Raw genomic sequence first — 27999 nt, 5'->3', positions numbered from 1 at the left:
GCTTTAGTTTCTAGTGATTGTAGTAAGAATTAGTTCTAAGGTTAAATGTTAAATTAAAACATGTAGTTAGTTAGTTTAATGACATCATGATTTTCAAACAGATTTGAAATTACAGCAATAAAGACTTTGGATGTAAACAACGTGTTAAGTAAGCTGTAAGTAATGCTTGTAAATACCTGTATACAAAATGTTGAAGAAAAAATATCATAAAGCAGTGATATCATATAAATAACAAAACAGTTAAACCTTTGATGAATAGATTTGCTTTACATAAGGGTTATAAAAAGGTCTAAAATACTATCACAAGAGATTACAGTTCATTAAGTAGTGATTTTCTCCGTTGATATGTATGCAGTAGTTTGTCAACTTTATCGGAAGTGTTTTGTAATCTTGTAAACAATTGACCTTCTATGAGAACAGCATTCTGTTCATACTGTTAGCATGTTATTAAAACCACGGCATTTGTAAATTATTGTAAATATGTTTGTGCCAATTAATATTATTGTTATTATGGATTCTGTTTATCTCCCATTCTAAGCCTACACTGTGAGTTTTCCGCTACCAATTAAAAAGTGCCAACATTTGTTAAATACAGACTTGATCCTTGGGAATTTGTACGGCGACTGACCGCGAGGGTCATCTCTTGCTGTAACCCAATAATCCCAGGATCATGTACCAATTTACCAATCAGATGAATGCATGTACATGATCACGCATGTATCATGCATGCACATCAGAGATAAATCGATGTTATACTCATGATCCATAGAAATCCAATACAATCATTTATAGATTGACCAATCTATTATGACAAGTAATTTTACGGACAAAAAATATTTTATTTTCCTATAAATGTTCTTTCCGTGAGAGACCATATTTATATTGCTGGTTGTTCCAATGTTAAACATGAACATTATACATGTAGTCAGTTCATACATACACACACACACACACACACACACACACATATATATATATATATATATATATATATATATATACTCGCCCTTGCCATTTTGGGCGAATACAAAATTTTTCCGACGTTAGGAGAATTTATTTGGTCGAAATTTTCCATCAAGTTATAAAGCATTTTTTTAATATCGGGGGTTATATAGTATTAATTTTTGCTGGTCAATCGATTGGTCAGTTGTATTTTTTTTAAAACTTTATAAATAAGAAATTCCCCCGATCAAATTTCGCCCTTAAAATATAATACTCAAGAAAAAAAAGATGTTTTGAAAAATGGATAGGTCGGGGGAACCAGGAAAAAAGGTCCATTTTAAGGATAAGTGCAACTCATTCATCAACACCAGCATTTTCATTAGGATTTTACCATCATTTCAATGAAGAGAGACATTTACTTAAATGATTGAAGAGCTAAAATTTCTCATGAAAAATTTTGCGATTATTTGGGAACTTCAATGTTCCACAACTGAACCTCAAAAGAATAGCCACGCCCGAAAAGGATTGTTTTCTGACTGTTATCCGAACATTGTCGTTCCAAACAGGTAACCATCCTTTGCTATTAGGAATTTATCGGACCTTGTCATTATCGAGGACGATTAGACCTGAGACTATTTGTATGTGCAATGGCTGTATAAGTGGTAGTTCATGGGTTGCTGACTTACAGAATGTACCCTGCGCTCACAGATTCATAAGCGGTAAGACGTCACTAACCTATATTTCGACGACGTCCATATAACATTTAAGGTCATTTTTTTTTCTGTTGACCGAGTTAGTTAAAGGATTGATTCAGACCCCTTAAGGCTTAACGCCCCGACGGCCCGAGCTGCCGAGGCCAAGCCCGTCCAATATGATCGTAATGCTGTAGTATTGCCTTTTTGTCAGACAGTGTTAAAAATGCATGGGTGTTAAGGTACTTTTAGGGATTTTGTTGCTAACTCTTTATTTCTTTTCTGGACGTCGTGGCGTTTTGATGAGAAAACAATAAAATTCCATTGTACATGAAAGTCAAAGCAATGCACTTCTTTTCCTGTTGTGTGCATTATTTATGAAGATGTGCAACTCAGATTGATGACTGATTGCTTGGTGTTGCAGGTGTGAACAGTTTGTTGAATGGATGACCCCTCCTTTTGGTCAAACATCTATATATGAAATTAAACCTTGTTCAGACACTTATGTGACAAGATAAAGAGTAGTTATGCAACAAAGATTGTATTATTTGTACAAGGCACATTGACCAGTTTAGTTTGTCTACACATGTGTACATGTATATTAATTCCTACATATTAAAATCTACATGTATCTACGAAAATTCACGTAGAGTAGATGTAAGATAGAAATAATGTCAATTGTTAATAAATAGTCCAAGAATTAGTTTGCAGTTCTCACTATTACTTGTCTTCACTGTTTGTCCTAACTTTAAAAAGTTCTAGAGGATTTTATCAAACAACTTCATACATGTACATCATTTACAACTGGTCATTACGAATCAGAAATTCCTACAGCTGGTCATTACGAAATCACAACCATGCATTACGGTATGGGGCATCAATATGGGACCATTCAAAATGGTGAACATTTTTTGCATTAAATAAGTGACAACTTTAATTAAGAGTAACTTAATACACTACTGTCAACACAAATTTTATTTCTCCACTCTCCACAGTGGAGATATTTTGAGTGCAGTCACAGTGTCTCCACTCTCCACAGTAGAGTCACCATCTCCAAAATTGTCTGTAATTAACTTCTGTCTTTATGCCAAGATATATTTTATGGTTTTAGTAGTTTAATAACATTTCTGTAAAGGGTAAATATTGAAATTTGACAAGTTTATCCTGGTTTCTACTTTGGTGGAATCACAGTGGAGGACATGAGTGACTCCACTGTGAAGAGTGGAGAAATTAAAATTATGGTTGATAGTAGAGTAATTCAATTCATCAGATTAGGAGATTTAAAGTTGCCGAAAGATGGTACTGGGACTGAGTATATTGAATTATTTGGTATGTTTAATCTTGTAGTGTAAATTTACAATTTTTTAATGGGGGGTGATTATTAGAGAAGACAACAAAATCTTCGTGATTTAATTTCATACATATTTGATTCATCGAGATATAGACTTAATTAAAATTAAGGTGAAATTATATGTTTTATTATTAACCAGCTACCCAAAATATGTTAAAATATGTCAAAAACTGACCAATTAATATGAATTCAAACCGGGGCCAATATGGATTAAACCATAACTTCCAGTCTTTTGATACCGCCATTTTGAGTTAGAATTGGATTTCATGAACTCTGATAAAAAAAAAATATTTAAAAGCTGCAGAAACACAAAAAATCTTCCATTTTATACAAAAAAGAAATACTTAATATGAGTTTGATCACCATAATTTGAAGGCTTTATGTACAGTTCAAATGTACATGTAGCTTATTGAATGTACATACAGTATCAACAGTCTGTGCATAAACATGAACATGTAGATACCTTATCAAAGCAGCAAATGTAAATGTACATGTACATTGTAACAAAACATGCATTAACAATTTTACATGAGCATATTCACATTTTTCTTTGATCCTTATTGTACATTTTGGTACATTTGTAAACATTTAGTGCAGCACTGCTTCAGAGTATGAAGAATAAAAATCATAGGAAAATATGATTATTTTCAGGCTAATAACTGATAGAATTCCTGTACACATATATTTTATGTTGTCATGGTTGTCAAATTATAAACAGAATTTTTATAGAATTTTATGCTATCGGTTAATATGTGGGATATAAATTGCTCCTGGTAAGTTTCTAATATTATAGACCAGCATAGAACTGAAGTGAGACTCTCAGTGTTTTATTTGGGCTTATGATAAGGAAGTTATTTGTAACAAATCCTTGGAACTCTGTAAAGTATGGTTTATACATTCTGATGGTTGTGTACAAGTTACTGTGCATCTTCATAGATAACATACAGTACCTTTAAAAGATCAGAGATACTAAGAACAAATTCATAACATAATAGCATAAGTCCTGCCATGTCATAATTCATTTTTTGTAAGTACACACGCATACACATACTTTTTAGTTCAAGATTTTACAAATCATTTCCATAGACTACTGTGAAAAATATGAATTGTCATCAAGTAGTATAAACAGATCTGGAGTTATTGCCCTTGAAAAACGAAAAATATTTCCAGGTGAGCGATTCAGGCCCCAATGAGCCTCTTGTTGATGATTCTTAAAGGCTGGGGAGTTTCTTTTTTAATCGAAAATCATGTACATGTATACTATTTTGATATTCAGGTATACATGCATGCATGCAAGATAGTGGAAAAAATAATGTGCTTTATTTAAAAGCAATGTACATTTAAATTTTATTTAATATATTTACACAGTGCTATAAATAACAGACAATACTGAAATATCTTATTTCAGATGCAAATTTTACTTTAACTGCAATTAATTTACATAACCTGGGAAAGTACTAGTCCCATGGCATTTCCAAAATAGTTCCCAATGGAAAATTCTGCAATTAGCAAAGCTTAATTCAAAAATTGAACTAAATAAGCAATTTCCAAAAATTGTGAATTTTGGTCTATTAGATTTGCAGTTAATCAGAGAGAAAGAGGCTTTACTAGAGGTCCTAAATATGGTCGTTTGAAAGTTAAATGGCCTGGTGGCAGGATAAATTATTTAGCTCACATATGATGTATATGCTTGTGCATCATATAGAAATACCCCACACTTACATGTTTCACACATTTGCCATAACAGTTTATGTATAAACTCTGAACATTTGTCCCTTGAACTGCCAGAAATTGATAATAGCAGACACATTTGGACCCCCTAGCATGCTAGCATCATTCAACTTACCCAGATTGTGTTTTTTAGTTGTAGAATGTAAGTTTTAAGTCCTAACAAAGTCTCATTTTCCTTTTGAATATCCATGTTCATCACATGTATTCTTTTGTGTTTTCATTTGCATCACTTTGCAAGAGTCAGCTAGTCCTTTTTTATATGTTTCAAGCTCATTTGGTATTGAGTCATAAGTCATAAAATTCCTGTTTGAAGAAACAACTCTAGCTTTTTTCACTTTTGGTGTCTTTTGTCTCAGTCTATCATATTAAGTTTCTAATTTTGTCTTTTCAGCTTGGTGACTGGATGCGAGTTTGATAGAAGTGTTACATCAAGAGCCTCACACTTCAGAAGTGCAGATTCCCCTGGTCCATGATTAATCCTGTTTGCACTTGAATGAGTACAAGCAGAATAGCGTCTTGGGTGAGTGAATTCTTCTGGATCTGACTTTCAATAGCCTCAGATTACAGCAACACACTTTTGTGTCATTGTCCCAAAACGAGTCTTAAGTAACCAAGTTTGTCTGACCAAATCGAATGCTGATTATGTTACACACATTATCTCTCATCATCCTCTGTCATGTACCAGCATTTTGCTTCCTCATCTGGCATAAAGTTTTTGCCCCAGTGATCTTGCTCAGTACCTTTACATACACAGGAGTATGATTTGTACTTTCCTAAACAATGTCCTGTATTAACATGCAATGATACTGTGCTGGATAGCTAAGTCTGTTCACAAGTTTGTTCATATCTCCTGCACACTAAGAGCAAAGTTGAACTCTGTTGTGCATCTGTTGCTTAAGTCAATAGTAAATTGTCTTTGGAGCATAGTGTGGTCTGCTTTAGTTACAAACTGTAGAATCATTTCACTGAATGTGGCATTGTCACAGGCTTGCACTTGTGATTTGGCTAATTAAGTGTCTGCCGTCACGAAGGTTCTCAGGTATGAAATTTAAATTTTCTTGTTGTTTCTGGCAAAATATTCTGACTCACCATCTGTTGTTAAGGTCTCAGTATCGTATTAATTTTCCCATAGACTTCTATAGTGAAGTGCATATTTTTAGGATTCTTTTAAAAAATATGTAAATTGATTCAATAAAACTTTCACTTATGTAGCATTTCTAAGGACATGTGAAAAAATAATTTCCCGCAAAGAAAATAGGGTGAGTCCACGAAGATCGGACAGAAAAGTAGTCTCGAACTATAAATAGCCATTTTCCCTACTTTAGCTTTCGTTTTGCACTCACCAAACCAACCTTTTCAGTGGAACATTTTTAAGATATTATGTTAGATTTTCTTTTAAAAAAGTTCTTCATTTTACAGTGTGATGTTTGCTCTATTTTATAAGTCATTGTTCATATCTTTTGACAAAATATTAGTTTGTAGAGAGGCAAAAAGAAAATGCACTATATTTTTATAGCATCCATGTTTTGACGTACACCTGCTCAGGGATATGCAATACGATACTGGTACCTTAATTGTCCAATGATAAGTGGTTCTTCATCTTTATTTCACATATCAGCCAGTATTTCACCGTACCTCTCTTCATTGCTTATTGTAGCACTCCATTTTATGTTAGTTGAACAGTAACCAGGATGGCCTGGACACTCTGGATCTCCTCCAAGTGATCTTAAATAGCTTGCTGTCTTACAATGTTTGTTTTATGGTCGTCATCATGAACTCGTGGATCGTTATGGTGTGCCCATCAACACCATGAAAACGGGGTCATAGTTTTCCTTTCCTTGTTTGTCTACCCCGGACTTGACTTTTTATGAGCAACTCGGCGGGTGTTTCTAGAAAAGCAGAGGACGCTTACCCTACCGGTGCACCTGGTCCATGCTCCCAGTTCTTAGTGGAGTCCGAGTTGCCCATTTGCTTTTGTTATTTTGTATGCGTGATTTTAGTTACCTTATGTTCTTTGTTGTGTATGTCTGTTTTTCATGTCTGGTCTTTGTCCCTGGATTACATTCTTTTGATTACCGCTATAACCTTGGTTCCCTTGATTACTCTTTCTAATAGTGCGATTAAACGCCTCAACGTTTTGAGTATTAGTATTTTTAGCAAGCATCCTAGGCAGTAGTTTCTAATTTGTCACAGAACATGTTTGGACTGCATTTGATTCAATTTCAAAATTTCCCCTCTTTAAGTAAGCCTTTTTTTCAATCCAGTTTACATTTTGAATGGTTTCCATAGTAACAGTCCACTACAGCATCAGTAACATATGATAGTTTTGATAGAACCCTATCAGGATTTTTTAGATTCTTGCATGTGCCTGTGTGTGTTCTGCTTGGGCAAAAAAAATATGTGTATTTACGGTCACCTGACCTGCCCTCATTTTATCACCGCGATCCAAGCTTTTTTAATCGCCAATTTTCTGAAATTCTGGAAATTACGGCCTTTTCCGTCACCGGTATTGGTATTTATTATATTAAACAACAATGGCGGCCTCCAGTGCCAGCTCTGCCAGCATTTTGTTGCAAACTTTTAAACAGTGTACCCATTTATAAGCAGACAAAAATGTCATAGCTCCGTTTAGCAATTCAAGAACTTTTATTGATATATTTATTGAATATTACGATAGTGAGGATTTTCATTTGAAAAACAATGATTCATGTAAGTAATGTCTCCAAATAATTTTGAGATTACTTCTACATTGTCAGCTGGAGAAGTAGTGACATCATCTTCCGGTACGGAAGTAGACTCCACAAGGAGTGTGGAACCTCCCGGAACTTGCAGTGCTATATGCATGAAAATCGTGGTCAGATATTTAACGTTAAAAGACAAGTTCACAATTCATTACAATTAATGTTAAAATGTATAACATAAAAGTTAAACATATTTACATTATGTACAGTGGTTGGGGTTATTTTATTTTATTATTTAGCTAGATAATGTCCTTCAAATGTTAATGTGGAGATACCACTTTTTTCTAGGGAAGGTGACATACAGATATATTCTTGGAGATTGTTCCAATCTGTTATAGTGTTTGGGTAGAAGAAATACTTATAGAATTCTTTGTTTGTATAAATTTGAGCATATTATTTGTAACTTCCACTAACCCCCCCCAATTTATCTTATGAAGTAAAAAAGCCTGAATCTGCTCAAGTTGGACAATTTGGTTTTGTTTATAGGGATCTCAAACTGGCAAGGAGTACTGTACGATATGATGCACAAGACATCTTTACGTAAGGCTTTTAACCTTATGTGTGCAGTGTTTCATATTTCTATGTAAAAAGCCTAAAGTTTTATTTGCTTTCGCAGTTACATTGTTAATATATTGACCCCAATCAAGATCACTACTTAAAGTGACATCTAGATACATGCTGTCTGGTACAGTCTCAGATATGTGGTTATGCAGTTTATATTGAAATGAATTTGGTTTAGCTTTTTTAGAAATATTTATGACATACATTGTAGCATTTTTCTGCATTAAATTTCATTTGCCATTCTGATTCCCACAATTCAAGATTTGTGATATCCTTTTGTAATTCATTAGATTCACTTATCTTATTTGTTTTCCAGTATAATAATCAGTCATCAGCAAAAAGACAAGCTTTACTAGATACATTGTCTGGCAGATCGTTAATAAAAAAATAAAAATAGGGTAGGGCCCAGTACAATACCCTGTGTGACACCTGAATCTACAGATAATTTAGAAGATTGAATGCCATTTTTTTAAGATGACCTGTTGTTGTTTGTTCGATAAAAAATCTTTTATCCAATTAAGATTATTATTTCTAATTCCATAATAGTTTAGTTTGTTCATAAGCCTTTCATGCGGCACTTTATCAACGGCCATTGAGAAATCTAAAAGAACTGCTTCTACTTGGCTGCCTTCTGATAATGATTTGGCTATGTCCTGAACACAAGTTATTAGTTGTGTTTCTCATGAGCATTTACTTCTAAAGCCATGTTGACAATCACTTAAAATATTATTTATGTCTAGATGTTTCCTGATGTTACTTGTTAATACATGTTCAAGGATCTTACAACAAATAGCTGTTAAGGATACAGGCCTATAGTTTATAGCGTTATGTTTGTCACTCTTGGGTATTACATTAGCTTGTTTCCAGTCTTCTGGAATTTTACCATCATTTATAGTTTTTAGAAAGAAAAATTGAAGAAATGGAGATAACTCTTCTGAAAATTTATTCAAAAACATGTTTGGAATATTATCTGGGCCTGTAGCTTTATGGGAATTTACGTTTTAAAGACATTTTTTGTGTTAGACAGTTTACTTTTATCTGTTTGAATGAGCCTAATGAAGCTAATATTGTTGGAACATAATTCTTATGAGTAATTGCATGTTGTATCCAAAACAGTAAAACTGTCATATATTATAAAACCATTTACATGTAATAATGAAAACAAATTACAATATAAAAAGAAAACTTGCTGATAGAAAAGCATGTGCACTATTACAGTGTCTTCTGTTTTTTTTTTATCTTGTAGCTTATTAGAAAACTACTATTGAACTCCCCCCCACCCAAAAAAAAAATGTGACAGTAAACACTCATTTTTTTTTGGCCTTGGCACCTTGCTGCTATGTTAGATGCAAACAGTTCATGGAGGTGTTTTTTCTGGGTTTTCAACCGAGCTGGCATTATATCGCACACACTTGACAGATTTGTCACATACTTCCTATGGTTGGCTGACACATGTCTTGTGTCGAATAATGTACTGGTTCAGTTGAATTAAGGCCTTCATTGACTATGCTTTCTGTGTCTTTATACGCACTACTGTCTGGGTCTGTGGTTACTCGCAAGAGTTTTTCGAAACACTCACTTGCCCAGAATACTGTCTTGCATGTTAATGTTAGCATTACACAATCCAGCATGTTCACCTTTTTAAATTTTTGCTGTATGCTTTTTCTTTTTAGATGAGCACAGCTTTGATTTTGGATTTGTGGCTACAACATTATGTTTGAATGTTTTATTTTCAGTTACAGAGAAGTTAGACTGCATTGCTGGTTGGAATGGTGTTTTTCCAATTCCTGAACATATTCTATTGTTATAGACTCCATTGGCCTGGACATTTATTTTCTTAGGATCCAGGCTGCATAGTCTTTTTACTCTTTCTACCGTTTCTCTCTGCATTTTCATGTCTTTTTTATTTTTATTTTCCATTATTTTAGCCACTTTATTTGATGTGTACTGCATGCCTGATACAGATGGGGGGGGAATATTTGATGCCATACAGACTTGACGGTAACTTCTTGTACCTAGTGGTGTGTGTTGAAGACCCACTTGCATGCCTACATTATTTTGGCTGTACGACGACCACGCTTGTTGCTTTCAACCTCTTCATACAAGTTGAAGGTTTTTTATTAAAGTCTTATCTTTCGGCAAATGCAGAAGGGGACTTCGGTTTGCACTCCATCCGTCCGTCAGTCTGTCACATTGTCTGTCTGTCAGTCCATCAGTCACACTTGGTTTTCCGGCCTTTTTTTGTAATGCCTCATCCAATTGATTTCATATTTTGTATATAGTCTTATCATGACAAGTTACAAGTTAAGTTTGAATGACATTATTGTTGAACGATATTTACAGAAGTTATGGCCCTTGGACATAGAAAATTTCATAAAATTTTATGTTTTCTGGACTTTTTTTTGTAATGCCTCATCCAATTGATTTCATATTTGGTATACAGTCTTATCATGACAAGTTACAAATTAAGTAGCACTCCAGCTAAGAATCATGCAAAATGTGATTCATGCGTAAAAAGCCTACATATTTTTATTTTTGAAATTTTGTTTGAAATGTCGTAGTAAACAGAAATTAGCATGTGGTTTTTCATATAACCCGTGCTCTTAGGAGATAAAAATTGTATATAATGCACTGTAGATTTCAAAATTAAGGGAGATAACTCTGTAATTGACGCTCAAATACAATAGAATCTACTGGATTTTCAATGTTGATTACCTTCTAAGAGCAGGCATATTGAAATGAATAATTGCACATTTCATAGTATAGACCCATAAAACAACTTAATTACAAAAATAAAAATATGTAGCCTTCTTTAGGGTGTATCACATTTTTCAAATTTTGCATGATTCTCACAAAGACAGCTTCTTAAGTTTGAATGATGTTACGGTTGAATGATTTTTACAGAAGTTGTGTCCCTTGGACATAGAAAATTTCATAAAATTTTATGTTTTCCAGACTTTTCTTTGTAATGCCTCATCTAATTGATTTCATATTTATTAGCTACTCTTATCATGACAAGTTACAAGTTAAATTTAAATATTATTGCGGCAAAATGGTTTATATGGAACTTATGGCCTTTGACATAGAAATTCACATACAATTTTGTTTCATCATTTTGATGCAAATTGCTGCTGTCATTCTAGAGTTATTTGCCCTTTAATTCATAATAACAAAGTTTTTTTCAACTTTCCAGGTGATAGAAAGAGAATGTCTTTATGCAGCTTTCTGTAATGCAAAAATGTTATTATATACTGTAAAAGTAAGATCAGGTTTGATTTGGATGGAATTGGCTTTTGCTGTTCAAGAGTTATTTTCTCATGATTGTTAAAAATAACACCATCCATTGTTATTTCACATATATAAAAAAAAATCTCATAAAGTCAATGAGTTCAAAGGCGGAAAGGGGACACTGTATTGCATCAGCAATACATCTCCATCTGTTGTGGCATAACTGATAAGCATACCTTTCAGTGCAAACTGATTACCATTGTCTTTTCCCATGCCATATTCTGATATTGGTATAGTTCTATGAAGGGTAGCAGTACAGCCTTCATGGTATGGGCACTCTGCATCAAATCCCTTTCCTCTGAACCAAGGTCCCTTCCAACATAGCTGGTTTAGTGAAGATGCTGCGACTACAAACTTCCATGGAGTATTTTGTTCAGTCGCAAGCATCTGTGCCTGTGATGCATTTAACCCTGGTTTCTTCCTGCTGGACTTTGTTGCAGTTGGGTACCTGCCATCTAAGGTCACATCTATCACATTTTCTGGTTGTACCTTCTTTTTGTTGTATGCCTTCACTAGTTCAACCTTATCTTTCATGTTGTCCTTGTTCTGCTTTACCCTAACTTAAGAAATGTGGTCAGTGTTTCTTTGCATACCACTCTTGCATGGAGATGGAACACTTACACACGCTATAATATCCTGGGTCTTGGTGCTTCCTATTGGACTATCTAGTCCTGCTGAAACTAGTGCAATGTTAGTACCGGCTGGATTTGGCCCTGGCTTGTTGTTTTCAACTTTTGAGTACAACTTTGCTAGTGTTGGAGTCGCAAACCAATAGTTTGCACACCATACTCTGTACATGATACAGGCACCCCAATTTCTGTTCTATGTGGCTCCATCCATGGTCTCTTGCAAGTTTTTGGTGTTTCCCTGTGCTGTTGGTATGCCAAGTTGAACATGTCAAACATCTTTTCACTCTCAATAATATGAGAATTATTAGATGTCACCTTTTCTTTGTCTGCTTTCATGAACCGTGGCCACAGGATCATACTGGATTTATTCACACCACTTCCATCTTCTTTTACTACCTGTGAGCTGTCAGTCCTGGATACGGAATCAGCTTTTGTTACTTTGTATGTGTGATTTTAGTTAAGTTATGTTCTTTGTTGTGTATGTCTGTTTTCCATGTCTGGTCTTTGTCCCTGGATTACATTCTTTTGATTACTGCTATGACCTTGGTTCCCTTGATTACTCTTTTTATGAAGTAGAAGTATTTTTAATTTTAGCTTCATTTGATTCAATTCTATTTTTTTTCCATATTTGGAATTTGGAAAAAAAATTAAACAACTTTGAACCTATTTTGATAAAAGAAAATTTGTAATTCAAATACTATAATTATTCAAGAGAAAAAAAAACACTTTAGTGTGTGAAAATATCTCAAAAAGTAAAATAGTTATTGCAATATTGATAAAAGTAGTCATACCTAACTTTTTGAATTTTTCAGATAAGAAAGAAGAGCTGAAAACAGTTTTGGGTAGCTGTCTTTGAAGCTGGTTGGTGGACATGATAATGGACCTATTTGATCAAAACTTTGCAGAATGATTGGAAACATGATAAAATAACAGAAGATGGGTTTTTATTACAATATTTTAACTTTAACGCATCTAATAGGTACAAGACCACAATTATCTGCTCTTAGCTTTTCGTTGTATACGAATATAGTTCCTATAAAAATAAGGGATTTTTCAAAAATTTTTTAGAAACACTTCCTTTCAGAATTTCTCATACTTTTTGTGCTCAAATGGAAGAGGAATAATGAAATTATTTTATTAGATGTGTTGAAATGAGAAATTTGACATTTAGGTTGTGATTTGGTGAGGTCAAAAAAGGTCAAGTTTGTGACATCCAGAAGCCATTTTGGGTCATTTTTTAGGGTATCTCTGTGTTTATGCATAAAATTTGAAAAAATAATGGTAAATTTTTTTATATTTTTTATATAAGTTGTTGGAAGGTTCAAATTAACGTCCCTGAAAATCTGAATTGAATTGCGCCGGTGGAATTTTTTTAAATTACAGAAAGGCTATAAAGAAGACAGTGGGAAAATTAATTGTGGTTTCGTGCCTAATAGAGAGGTATGTTTGCATACAAAAACAGCTGATATGGCTACATTTTTATATTGGTGAGTATTTTTATGTTTCATATGTGTAGTAGAGGTACAGTACTATTGAAATATATCAAATTTACTATATTTTGAGGAAATTTTGCATAATTTAGCCATTTTTCAAAAGATAGGGGTTGGATATCTCAAATTTGGACTTTTTTTGTGGTTTTGAGGAGTACCAAATCCTCGTTTTGAGAAATATTCCTACTCAATCTTGCTTGAAAAAGTAACTTTACAAAATGGATGCCTTTTTTCAGAAGTACCATCAAAAGCTAGAGGAAAAATGTGCCCTTGGGCTAAATGGAGAGTGTTTTATTTGGACAGGGTCATGTACACCAAATGGCAAATATGGGGTCATAAATTGTAGATTTCCTGGTGCCATTGGGTGGAAATTATTATATGTGCACAGGCTTGCATACATGATACAGCATAGGGCTGCACAGTTAGCAGCTGTTGATGTATCACACCTGTGCCACAATACCAAATGCATAAATGTAGCTCATCTGGTGTTGGAACCACATGGTATCAACAACAGTAGGCAAACGTGTGTCGAAAGGGGAATGTATAGGTCACATTGCCCCTTTTCCGCCCTGTTTAGTGGACCTTAAGATACCAGATAATAATTTAGGTATTTTAATGGATTTAAAAGAAAATGGGCAGGGGAAAGTGTTCATTTATTCATTAAATTTCATTTTATCCGTATCAATATAAGAAATCTTTTTGAAAGATTTGGGTGGTCCTTAAAAGGACCTTTGATTTTTTTAAGCTGTCTGTCTTTTACTTAGGCATCTTCTTCTTGCAGTATGCATCATGCATCAGCTCATCTGGTACAGGATCTAGTTGCCCTTTTACATAGTCTGGTCTCTTTTTGTGGAGCTCTTTATGAATCTTGTGTTCCTCCAGTCTGACAGCTGTCTGTTGTAACCTTCTTATCTTTACTTCAGGTTTCTGCTCATAATTCCTTTTGTAAGTATACTCTCTCTCCATTTTATCAAAGAAGGTCTCACAGTCTTCGGACACTTTAATGTTCAACTCTTTGCTTTTCATCTTGGCTGATGTACCAGGTCTGTTGTTGGTCCTGTGTATTGCAGAATGAAGTCTGCCTTCCATGTTTTTTCCATGAGTTACATTTTTTGGTAAACTCACACTCAATGCACGATGAACTCCTTCATTTTTATTTGTTGTGTGGAACATTCTCATGCTATTGACTACTTCCTCACTAAGTATCATTTTCAGTAGTTCTAGCAGTATAATTTCATCAATTTCATCTATTTTCAGCACAGTGATGTTGTAAGTGCTTAGGTAAAAGGATCTGGTCCACCAGTTATCACTGACTGTACCTTTGCATACCACAGACTCCTTAAGGCAAGATGAACAGTCTCCACCATAACACTGGACTGTAGTTGAAAGGATGGTAGGTAATTTTTTACATACTTTTTCTGTGTCCTTGTTATATTCATTCATTAACTGGTTCAATATCATGGAACTGCGACACTTCAAGTCCAGGCTAAATATTTTCTTCAAGTCTTTGTTCTCTTCTTTAGTTTGTCCATGAAACATGGTCTCACTAAACTCAGCTCGCATTCCCGCTCGGAATTGATGTTGGCTTAGATGTACTGGGTCCGCCAGTCTCTGCACTTTTCACATAGGATACAGTACATGTATGGCATCTTCTACTCCTTTAGCGGAACGTGCATCTCCATCTGTTGTGGCATAACTGATAAGCATACCTTTCAGTGCAAGCTGATTTCCAATTTCTTTTCCCATGGCAAATTCTGATATTGGTATAGTTCTATGAAGGGTAGCAGTACAGTCTTCATGGCCTGGGCACTCTGCATCAAATCCCTTTCCTCTGAGCCAAGCTCCCTTCCAACATAGCTGGTTTAGTGAAGATGATGTGACTACAAACTTCCATGGAGTATTTTGTTCAGTCGCAAGCATCTGTGCCTGTGATGCATTTAACCCTGGTTTCTTCCTGCTGGACCTTGTTGCAGTTGGGTACCTGCCATCTAAGGTCACATCTATCACATTTTCTGGTTGTCCCTTCTTTTTGTTGTATGCCTTCACTTGTTCAACCTTATCTTTCATGTCGTCCTTGTTCTGCTTTACCATAACTTTAGAAATTCGGTCGGTGTTTCTCTGCATACCACTCTTGCATGGAGGTGGAACACTTACACGCGCTAAAATCTCCTGGGTCTTGGTGCTTCGTATTGGACTATCTAGTCCTGCTGAAACTAGCGCAATGTTAGTACCGGCTGGATTTGGCCCTGGCTTGTTGTTTTCAACTTCTGAGTACAACTTTGCTAGTGTTGGAGTCGCAAACCAACAGTTTGCACACCGAACTCTGTACATGATACAGGCACCCCAATTTCTGTTCTATGTGGCTCCATCCATGGTCTCTTGCAAGTTTTTGGTGTTTCCCTGTGCTGTTGGTATGCCAAGTTGAACATGTCAAACATCTTTTCACTCTCAATAATATGAGAATTATTAGATGTCACCTTTTCTTTGTCTGCTTTCAGGAACCGTGGCCGCAGGATCATACTGGATTTAATCACACCACTTCCATCTTCTTTTACCACTTGTGAGCTGTCAGTCCTGGATACGGACTCAGCTGTGATGTCGTCTTGTTGGTGATCTTGCAGATTCATTCGGATGTAAGCTTTTGACTCTTTTTCATCTGATGAAACTGCATTCTCAAAAACGAGACCTTTCGACCACGGAGTATGACCTTTCTTGAACCGTCCAGCATTACTAACCTTGTGGCTTCCTGCTAGACCAGTTTTGCCTTTGTTGTGTGGAGTATTACCATCAGTAAACATATTTGAATCTTCTTCTTGTATGGTTCCGCAACAAAATTTGGTATGATTTTAGTCTCAAAAGGGCTACTATTTGTACTTTTTGGTTCTTTTGATAGTTTAGGTGAGAATTTCTAGATGCTGACAATGTTTACTTAGTTCTAATAAGGCTCAGGGTGCAGTCTTTTACTCATTAGATCAGATAATTTGATCCTAATAGGATACTAGACTGCCCCCTGAGTGATGGGGGGTTTTCAAAGAATCATCAAAAGAAAGCCAATATGGTGGTTTAATTCCGTATTATTGATAACAAATATTTGATTTGGGATTGTTTTTGTACTTTTTAAGTAGATACTAGTAAAAAAAATAAAATGCCTTTAGAAAAAAAAAAAAAAAAATTAAATTGACCATTTTTGCACCACTATATTATAATTTTCGTTCTTTGAGACCCAAATGTGATAAATCAATTTTGTTTTCTTTAAAATGTGAAGAAAAAAACTTGCTGTGATGAAAATTTCCTAAAATACCTGTGTAATTATTCAAAAATTTTCTTATCTGAAGAACTTTATGTATGAGTATGCAACCCTGAGCCTTTAGATTATTGGTCGTATTGGCACCTGTAGAAAATAATTATTTACACAAATACTTTTCAACTTATCAAGAATCTGTAAATTGGGGCTGTTTTCTGAATTATTAAAGTAATTTACAATATTTTTTCTATTTTTTTTTATGAAGTAGAAGTATTTTTAATTTTAGCTTCATTTGATTCAATTCTATTTTTTTCCATATTTGGAATTTGAAAAAAAAAAAAATTAAACCACTTTAAAACTATTTTGATAAAAGAAAATTTGTAATTCAAATACTATAATTATCCAAGAGAAAAAAACACTTTAGTTTGTGAAAATATCTCCAAAAGTAAAAAAGTTATTGCAATACTGATAAAAGTGGTCATATCTAACTTTTTGGATTTTTCAGATAAGAAAGAAGAGCTGAAAACAGTTTTGGGTAGCTGTCTTTGAAGCTGGTTTGTGGACATGATAATGGACCGATTTGATCGAAACTTTGCAGAATGATTGGAAATATGATGAAATAACAGAAGATGGTTTTTTATTACAATATTTTAACTTTAGCGCATCTAATAGGTACGAGACCACAATTATCTGCCTTTAGCTTTTCGTTGTATAAGAATATAGTTCCTATAATAATAGGGGATTTTTCAAAAAATTTTTAGAAACACTTCCTTTCAGAATTTCTCATACTTTTTGTGCTCAAATGGAAGAGGAATAATGAAATTATTTTAGTAGATGTGTTGAAATGAGAAATTTGACATTTAGGTTGTGATTTGGTGAGGTCAAAAAAGGTCAAGTTTGTGACATCCAGAAGCCATTTTGGGTCATTTTTTAGGGTATCTCTGTGTTTATGCATAAAATTTGAAAAAATAATGGTAAATTTTTTTATATTTTTTATATAAGTTGTTGGAAGGTTCAAATTAACGTCCCTGAAAATCTGAATTGAATTGCGCCGGTGGAATTTTTTTAAATTACAGAAAGGCTATAAAGAAGACAGTGGGAAAATTAATTGTGGTTTCGTGCCTAATAGAGAGGTATGTTTGCATACAAAAACAGCTGATATGGCTACATTTTTATATTGGTGAGTATTTTTATGTTTCATATGTGTAGTAGAGGTACAGTACTATTGAAATATATCAAATTTACTATATTTTGAGGAAATTTTGCATAATTTAGCCATTTTTCAAAAGATAGGGGTTGGATATCTCAAATTTGGACTTTTTTTGTGGTTTTGAGGAGTACCAAATCCTCGTTTTGAGAAATATTCCTACTCAATCTTGCTTGAAAAAGTAACTTTACAAAATGGATGCCTTTTTTCAGAAGTACCATCAAAAGCTAGAGGAAAAATGTGCCCTTGGGCTAAATGGAGAGTGTTTTATTTGGACAGGGTCATGTACACCAAATGGCAAATATGGGGTCATAAATTGTAGATTTCCTGGTGCCATTGGGTGGAAATTATTATATGTGCACAGGCTTGCATACATGATACAGCATAGGGCTGCACAGTTAGCAGCTGTTGATGTATCACACCTGTGCCACAATACCAAATGCATAAATGTAGCTCATCTGGTGTTGGAACCACATGGTATCAACAACAGTAGGCAAACATGTGTGTCGAAAGGGGAATGTATAGGTCACATTGCCCCTTTTCCGCCCTGTTTAGTGGACCTTAAGATGCCAGATAATAATTTAGGTATTTTAATGGATTTAAAAGAAAATGGGCAGGGGAAAGTGTTCATTTATTCATTAAATTTCATTTTATCCGTATCAATATAAGAAATCTTTTTGAAAGATTTGGGTGGTCCTTAAAAGGACCTTTGATTTTTTTAAGCTGTCTGTCTTTTACTTAGGCATCTTCTTCTTGCAGTATGCATCATGCATCAGCTCATCTGGTACAGGATCTAGTTGCCCTTTTACATAGTCTGGTCTCTTTTTGTGGAGCTCTTTATGAATCTTGTGTTCCTCCAGTCTGACAGCTGTCTGTTGTAACCTTCTTATCTTTACTTCAGGTTTCTGCTCATAATTCCTTTTGTAAGTATACTCTCTCTCCATTTTATCAAAGAAGGTCTCACAGTCTTCGGACACTTTAATGTTCAACTCTTTGCTTTTCATCTTGGCTGATGTACCAGGTCTGTTGTTGGTCCTGTGTATTGCAGAATGAAGTCTGCCTTCCATGTTTTTTCCATGAGTTACATTTTTTGGTAAACTCACACTCAATGCACGATGAACTCCTTCATTTTTATTTGTTGTGTGGAACATTCTCATGCTATTGACTACTTCCTCACTAAGTATCATTTTCAGTAGTTCTAGCAGTATAATTTCATCAATTTCATCTATTTTCAGCACAGTGATGTTGTAAGTGCTTAGGTAAAAGGATCTGGTCCACCAGTTATCACTGACTGTACCTTTGCATACCACAGACTCCTTAAGGCAAGATGAACAGTCTCCACCATAACACTGGACTGTAGTTGAAAGGATGGTAGGTAATTTTTTACATACTTTTTCTGTGTCCTTGTTATATTCATTCATTAACTGGTTCAATATCATGGAACTGCGACACTTCAAGTCCAGGCTAAATATTTTCTTCAAGTCTTTGTTCTCTTCTTTAGTTTGTCCATGAAACATGGTCTCACTAAACTCAGCTCGCATTCCCGCTCGGAATTGATGTTGGCTTAGATGTACTGGGTCCGCCAGTCTCTGCACTTTTCACATAGGATACAGTACATGTATGGCATCTTCTACTCCTTTAGCGGAACGTGCATCTCCATCTGTTGTGGCATAACTGATAAGCATACCTTTCAGTGCAAGCTGATTTCCAATTTCTTTTCCCATGGCATATTCTGATATTGGTATAGTTCTATGAAGGGTAGCAGTACAGTCTTCATGGCCTGGGCACTCTGCATCAAATCCCTTTCCTCTGAGCCAAGCTCCCTTCCAACATAGCTGGTTTAGTGAAGATGATGTGACTACAAACTTCCATGGAGTATTTTGTTCAGTCGCAAGCATCTGTGCCTGTGATGCATTTAACCCTGGTTTCTTCCTGCTGGACCTTGTTGCAGTTGGGTACCTGCCATCTAAGGTCACATCTATCACATTTTCTGGTTGTCCCTTCTTTTTGTTGTATGCCTTCACTTGTTCAACCTTATCTTTCATGTCGTCCTTGTTCTGCTTTACCATAACTTTAGAAATTCGGTCGGTGTTTCTCTGCATACCACTCTTGCATGGAGGTGGAACACTTACACGCGCTAAAATCTCCTGGGTCTTGGTGCTTCCTATTGGACTATCTAGTCCTGCTGAAACTAGCGCAATGTTAGTACCGGCTGGATTTGGCCCTGGCTTGTTGTTTTCAACTTCTGAGTACAACTTTGCTAGTGTTGGAGTCGCAAACCAACAGTTTGCACACCGAACTCTGTACATGATACAGGCACCCCATTTTCTGGCACTATGTGGCTCCATTCATGGCCTCTTACAAGTTTTTGGTGTTTCCCTATGCTGTTGGTACACCAAGTTGAACATGTCAAACATCTTTTCACTCTCAATAATATGAGAATTATTTGATGTCACCTTTTCTTTGTCTGCTTTCAGGAACCGTGGCCGCAGGATCATACTGGATTTAATCATACCACTTCCATCTTCTTTTACCACTTGTGAGCTGTCAGTCTTGGATACGGACTCAGCTGTGATGTCGTCTTGTTGGTGATCTTGCAGATTCATTCGGATGTAAGCTATTGACTCTTCTTCATCTGATGAAACTGCATTCTCAAAAACGAGACCTTTCGACCACGGAGTATGACCTTTCTTGAACCGTCCAGCATTACTAACCTTGTGGCTTCCTGCTAGACCAGTTTTGCCTTTGTTGTGTGGAGTATTACCATCAGTAAACATATTTGAATCTTCTTCTTGTATGGTTCCGCAACAAAATTTGGTATGATTTTAGTCTCAAAAGGGCTACTATTTGTACTTTTTGGTTCTTTTGATAGTTTAGGTGAGAATTTCTAGATGCTGACAATGTTTACTTAGTTCTAATAAGGCTCAGGGTGCAGTCTTTTACTCATTAGATCAGATAATTTGATCCTAATAGGATACTAGACTGCCCCCTGAGTGATGGGGGGTTTTCAAAGAATCATCAAAAGAAAGCCAATATGGTGGTTTAATTCCGTATTATTGATAACAAATATTTGATTTGGGATTGTTTTTGTACTTTTTAAGTAGATACTAGTAAAAAAAATAAAATGCCTTTAGAAAAAAAAAAATTAAATTAAATTGACCATTTTTGCACCACTATATTATAATTTTCGTTCTTTGAGACCCAAATGTGATAAATCAATTTTGTTTTCTTTAAAATGTGAAGAAAAAAACTTGCTGTGATGAAAATTTCCTAAAATACCTGTGTAATTATTCAAAAATTTTCTTATCTGAAGAACTTTATGTATGAGTATGCAACCCTGAGCCTTTAGATTATTGGTCGTATTGGCACCTGTAGAAAATAATTATTTACACAAATACTTTTTAACTTATCAAGAATCTGTAAATTGGGGCTGTTTTCTGAATTATTAAAGTAATTTACAATATTTTTTCTATTTTTTTTTATGAAGTAGAAGTATTTTTAATTTTAGCTTCATTTGATTCAATTCTATTTTTTCCCATATTTGGAATTTGAAAAAAAAAAATTAAACCACTTTAAAACTATTTTGATAAAAGAAAATTTGTAATTCAAATACTATAATTATCCAAGAGAAAAAACACTTTAGTTTGTGAAAATATCTCCAAAAGTAAAAAAGTTATTGCAATATTGATAAAAGTGGTCATATCTAACTTTTTGAATTTTTCAGATAAGAAAGAAGAGCTGAAAACAGTTTTGGGTAGCTGTCTTTGAAGCTGGTTTGTGGACATGATAATGGACTGATTTGATCGAAACTTTGCAGAATGATTGGAAATATGATGAAATAACAGAAGATGGTTTTTTATTACAATATTTTAACTTTAGCGCATCTAATAGGTACGAGACCACAATTATCTGCCTTTAGCTTTTCGTTGTATAAGAATATAGTTCCTATAATAATAGGGGATTTTTCAAAAAATTTTTAGAAACACTTCCTTTCAGAATTTCTCATACTTTTTGTGCTCAAATGGAAGAGGAATAATGAAATTATTTTAGTAGATGTGTTGAAATGAGAAATTTGACATTTAGGTTGTGATTTGGTGAGGTCAAAAAAGGTCAAGTTTGTGACATCCAGAAGCCATTTTGGGTCATTTTTTAGGGTATCTCTGTGTTTATGCATAAAATTTGAAAAAATAATGGTAAATTTTTTTATATTTTTTATATAAGTTGTTGGAAGGTTCAAATTAACGTCCCTGAAAATCTGAATTGAATTGCGCCGGTGGAATTTTTTTAAATTACAGAAAGGCTATAAAGAAGACAGTGGGAAAATTAATTGTGGTTTCGTGCCTAATAGAGAGGTATGTTTGCATACAAAAACAGCTGATATGGCTACATTTTTATATTGGTGAGTATTTTTATGTTTCATATGTGTAGTAGAGGTACAGTACTATTGAAATATATCAAATTTACTATATTTTGAGGAAATTTTGCATAATTTAGCCATTTTTCAAAAGATAGGGGTTGGATATCTCAAATTTGGACTTTTTTTGTGGTTTTGAGGAGTACCAAATCCTCGTTTTGAGAAATATTCCTACTCAATCTTGCTTGAAAAAGTAACTTTACAAAATGGATGCCTTTTTTCAGAAGTACCATCAAAAGCTAGAGGAAAAATGTGCCCTTGGGCTAAATGGAGAGTGTTTTATTTGGACAGGGTCATGTACACCAAATGGCAAATATGGGGTCATAAATTGTAGATTTCCTGGTGCCATTGGGTGGAAATTATTATATGTGCACAGGCTTGCATACATGATACAGCATAGGGCTGCACAGTTAGCAGCTGTTGATGTATCACACCTGTGCCACAATACCAAATGCATAAATGTAGCTCATCTGGTGTTGGAACCACATGGTATCAACAACAGTAGGCAAACATGTGTGTCGAAAGGGGAATGTATAGGTCACATTGCCCCTTTTCCGCCCTGTTTAGTGGACCTTAAGATGCCAGATAATAATTTAGGTATTTTAATGGATTTAAAAGAAAATGGGCAGGGGAAAGTGTTCATTTATTCATTAAATTTCATTTTATCCGTATCAATATAAGAAATCTTTTTGAAAGATTTGGGTGGTCCTTAAAAGGACCTTTGATTTTTTTAAGCTGTCTGTCTTTTACTTAGGCATCTTCTTCTTGCAGTATGCATCATGCATCAGCTCATCTGGTACAGGATCTAGTTGCCCTTTTACATAGTCTGGTCTCTTTTTGTGGAGCTCTTTATGAATCTTGTGTTCCTCCAGTCTGACAGCTGTCTGTTGTAACCTTCTTATCTTTACTTCAGGTTTCTGCTCATAATTCCTTTTGTAAGTATACTCTCTCTCCATTTTATCAAAGAAGGTCTCACAGTCTTCGGACACTTTAATGTTCAACTCTTTGCTTTTCATCTTGGCTGATGTACCAGGTCTGTTGTTGGTCCTGTGTATTGCAGAATGAAGTCTGCCTTCCATGTTTTTTCCATGAGTTACATTTTTTGGTAAACTCACACTCAATGCACGATGAACTCCTTCATTTTTATTTGTTGTGTGGAACATTCTCATGCTATTGACTACTTCCTCACTAAGTATCATTTTCAGTAGTTCTAGCAGTATAATTTCATCAATTTCATCTATTTTCAGCACAGTGATGTTGTAAGTGCTTAGGTAAAAGGATCTGGTCCACCAGACTGTACCTTTGCATACCACAGACTCCTTAAGGCAAGATGAACAGTCTCCACCATAACACTGGACTGTAGTTGAAAGGATGGTAGGTAATTTTTTACATACTTTTTCTGTGTCCTTGTTATATTCATTCATTAACTGGTTCAATATCATGGAACTGCGACACTTCAAGTCCAGGCTAAACATTTTCTTCAAGTCTTTGTTCTCTTCTTTAGTTTGTCCATGAAACATGGTCTCACTAAACTCAGCTCGCATTCCCGCTCGGAATTGATGTTGGCTTAGATGTACTGGGTCCGCCAGTCTCTGCACTTTTCACATAGGATACAGTACATGTATGGCATCTTCTACTCCTTTAGCGGAACGTGCATCTCCATCTGTTGTGGCATAACTGATAAGCATACCTTTCAGTGCAAGCTGATTTCCAATTTCTTTTCCCATGGCATATTCTGATATTGGTATAGTTCTATGAAGGGTAGCAGTACAGTCTTCATGGCCTGGGCACTCTGCATCAAATCCCTTTCCTCTGAGCCAAGCTCCCTTCCAACATAGCTGGTTTAGTGAAGATGATGTGACTACAAACTTCCATGGAGTATTTTGTTCAGTCGCAAGCATCTGTGCCTGTGATGCATTTAACCCTGGTTTCTTCCTGCTGGACCTTGTTGCAGTTGGGTACCTGCCATCTAAGGTCACATCTATCACATTTTCTGGTTGTCCCTTCTTTTTGTTGTATGCCTTCACTTGTTCAACCTTATCTTTCATGTCGTCCTTGTTCTGCTTTACCATAACTTTAGAAATTCGGTCGGTGTTTCTCTGCATACCACTCTTGCATGGAGGTGGAACACTTACACGCGCTAAAATCTCCTGGGTCTTGGTGCTTCGTATTGGACTATCTAGTCCTGCTGAAACTAGCGCAATGTTAGTACCGGCTGGATTTGGCCCTGGCTTGTTGTTTTCAACTTCTGAGTACAACTTTGCTAGTGTTGGAGTCGCCAACCAACAGTTTGCACACCGAACTCTGTACATGATACAGGCACCCCATTTTCTGTCACTATGTGGCTCCATCCATGGCCTCTTACAAGTTTTTGGTGTTTCCCTGTGCTGTTGGTACGCCAAGTTGAACATGTCAAACATCTTTTCACTCTCAATAATATGAGAATTATTTGATGTCACCTTTTCTTTGTCTGCTTTCAGGAACCGTGGCCGCAGGATCATACTGGATTTAATCACACCACTTCCATCTTCTTTTACCACTTGTGAGCTGTCAGTCCTGGATACGGACTCAGCTGTGATGTCGTCTTGTTGGTGATCTTGCAGATTCATTCGGATGTAAGCTTTTGACTCTTCTTCATCTGATGAAACTGCATTCTCAAAAACGAGACCTTTCGACCACGGAGTATGACCTTTCTTGAACCGTCCAGCATTACTAACCTTGTGGCTTCCTGCTAGACCAGTTTTGCCTTTGTTGTGTGGAGTATTACCATCAGTAAACATATTTGAATCTTCTTCTTGTATGGTTCCGCAACAAAATTTGGTATGATTTTAGTCTCAAAAGGGCTACTATTTGTACTTTTTGGTTCTTTTGATAGTTTAGGTGAGAATTTCTAGATGCTGACAATGTTTACTTAGTTCTAATAAGGCTCAGGGTGCAGTCTTTTACTCATTAGATCAGATAATTTGATCCTAATAGGATACTAGACTGCCCCCTGAGTGATGGGGGGTTTTCAAAGAATCATCAAAAGAAAGCCAATATGGTGGTTTAATTCCGTATTATTGATAACAAATATTTGATTTGGGATTGTTTTTGTACTTTTTAAGTAGATACTAGTAAAAAAAATAAAATGCCTTTAGAAAAAAAAAAATTAAATTAAATTGACCATTTTTGCACCACTATATTATAATTTTCGTTCTTTGAGACCCAAATGTGATAAATCAATTTTGTTTTCTTTAAAATGTGAAGAAAAAAACTTGCTGTGATGAAAATTTCCTAAAATACCTGTGTAATTATTCAAAAATTTTCTTATCTGAAGAACTTTATGTTTGAGTATGCAACCCTGAGCCTTTAGATTATTGGTCATATTGGCACCTGTAGAAAATAATTATTTACACAAATACTTTTCAACTTATCAAGAATCTGTAAATTGGGGCTGTTTTCTGAATCATTAAAGTAATTTACAATATTTTTTTCTATTTTTTTTTATGAAGTAGAAGTATTTTTAATTTTAGCTTCATTTGATTCAATTCTATTTTTTTCCATATTTGGAATTTGAAAAAAAAAATTAAACCACTTTAAAACTATTTTGATAAAAGAAAATTTGTAATTCAAATACTATAATTATCCAAGAGAAAAAAACACTTTAGTTTGTGAAAATATCTCCAAAAGTAAAAAAGTTATTGCAATATTGATAAAAGTGGTCATATCTAACTTTTTGAATTTTTCAGATAAGAAAGAAGAGCTGAAAACAGTTTTGGGTAGCTGTCTTTGAAGCTGGTTTGTGGACATGATAATGGACTGATTTGATCGAAACTTTGCAGAATGATTGGAAATATGATGAAATAACAGAAGATGGTTTTTTATTACAATATTTTAACTTTAGCGCATCTAATAGGTACGAGACCACAATTATCTGCCCTTAGCTTTTCGTTGTATACGAATATAGTTCCTATAATAATAGGGGATTTTTCAAAAATTTTTTAGAAACACTTCCTTTCAGAATTTCTCATACTTTTTGTGCTCAAATGGAAGAGGAATAATGAAATTATTTTAGTAGATGTGTTGAAATGAGAAATTTGACATTTAGGTTGTGATTTGGTGAGGTCAAAAAAGGTCAAGTTTGTGACATCCAGAAGCCATTTTGGGTCATTTTTTAGGGTATCTCTGTGTTTATGCATAAAATTTGAAAAAATAATGGTAAATTTTTTTATATTTTTTATATAAGTTGTTGGAAGGTTCAAATTAACGTCCCTGAAAATCTGAATTGAATTGCGCCGGTGGAATTTTTTTAAATTACAGAAAGGCTATAAAGAAGACAGTGGGAAAATTAATTGTGGTTTCGTGCCTGCTTTCGACATTTGTCACATTTTGGTGGTAGATCTTAATTATCAAGACGCTTTATCTATACAAATTGGTAGGTAAAACAAGCGTCTGGGTAATAGAGATTGATGTTTGTCTAATGTCATGATAAGTTGCGATATGTTCCGATGGCTCTTCCCGCCATCGATTAACCAATGAGTGGTCGAGAGAGTGAGAGTTGCGTTTGTGAGGACCGTGGTCCTCATGAACATTTATTTTTCGGAAAATGTCAGATGCGTCCCGACAATTAAAATAGCCAACCGTAGAAGTGAGGACAACACCTTTGTCCTCACTTCTACATTTCTGTCCTCACCATGCGGTAAACGGGTCAACAATTGTCCTTATATTACGGTGAAAACCGTCCCTCTCTCTCTCTCTCAAAAAAAAAAAAAAATTGCCGAAATGACGTGGAAGCACGTGCTTCCGTGCGTCTGGCTGGCTACGCGCCTGGATATGTAAGTCTTGTTCTAGTTTCATTTTCTTCACCGGAATTTACGACGTGGAACGTATTGAAAACTGAAGACCAACCTGCATTTTATTGTTTACTTCCGGGTACTGGGAACGCTGTATAACAATGTGAAATCTTCCATTTTATGTTTTTTTCTTAATACCTTTATCATGTAGAAATAAATATTTGTTATTTTAATCGGTATTTTTGTTCACGAAAAATGTTTTGCCCTTAACATTAAACTCAATGCTCTCTAAATGACGAGTCACCATGCTTTTGAATGGTAGACTAGGACCCAATCTCATTAAATCACGGGGTCACATGAGGAAACTTACATATAAATAATAATACTTTGTAATTGTGCATACACTTATGAATACGCATATTTTATTTTTATGGTTCAAACCATTTAAAACGGATAAAATTCGAACAGAACAAATGTCTAACGATTTGTCGAACTTTCACTTTTTGAACGTTTGGAGCGTTTTTCGTCGATCTGGAAATGGGGAAATGAAACGGAAATAATTTTCGCTTTAAATAACAAGAACTAGACACTTATACTTGTCTCTGCAATTACAAGTACAGAAAATATGCAACTGAAAGAGACAAAAAAATCGAAATCAAAGGGATATAAAAAAAACTAAGAATATCTGTATTTTGTGTTATTAACAAACGAAAGAATAAACCAAAAAAAGTAAAAATGTATAGAAAAGCAGAATGCTAATAGATAAAATGAATGCAGAAAAGGGAGTCATAAACATTTTTTTTTTATTTTGGAAAACGCAAATGAGCAAATGAAAAGAAAATCAATCAACTATCTAATGGGTGTTGATGAAACCCCGATTTTCAGATGGATAGAAAGCTCTTTCAATCGAAATACTAAGTTGTGAAAGGTCCAAATT

The 27999-nt window shown here is 34.9% G+C and overlaps 1 long non-coding RNA gene across 5 annotated transcripts; it reads left to right on the top strand.

The window, feature by feature from the left end:
* Window positions 1-2: 2 nt before the first annotated feature.
* LOC148626759 (uncharacterized) lies at window positions 3-27982 on the top strand. Of its 5 annotated transcripts, XR_015922448.1 has the most exons (11): window positions 3-1661; window positions 5108-5236; window positions 9947-10130; window positions 12748-13375; window positions 14683-14818; window positions 15924-16058; window positions 17175-17802; window positions 19112-19247; window positions 20354-20488; window positions 21601-23664; window positions 26019-27978. It is a non-coding gene; the product is annotated as an uncharacterized LOC148626759 (long non-coding RNA). The 5 variants fall into 5 exon arrangements; XR_015922455.1 differs by lacking the exons at window positions 9947-10130; window positions 20354-20488; XR_015922453.1 differs by lacking the exons at window positions 15924-16058; window positions 20354-20488.
* Window positions 27983-27999: the final 17 nt, after the last annotated feature.

The sequence above is a fragment of the Perna viridis genome, chromosome 1 (genome assembly GCF_037379345.1).
Source record: "Perna viridis isolate PV_CMFRI_1.1 ecotype Kerala chromosome 1, ASM3737934v1, whole genome shotgun sequence".
NCBI lineage: Eukaryota > Metazoa > Mollusca > Bivalvia > Mytilida > Mytilidae > Perna > Perna viridis.
The sequence above is the reverse complement of the archived record's forward strand: the minus strand, read 5'-3'. Positions and strand labels throughout refer to the sequence as shown.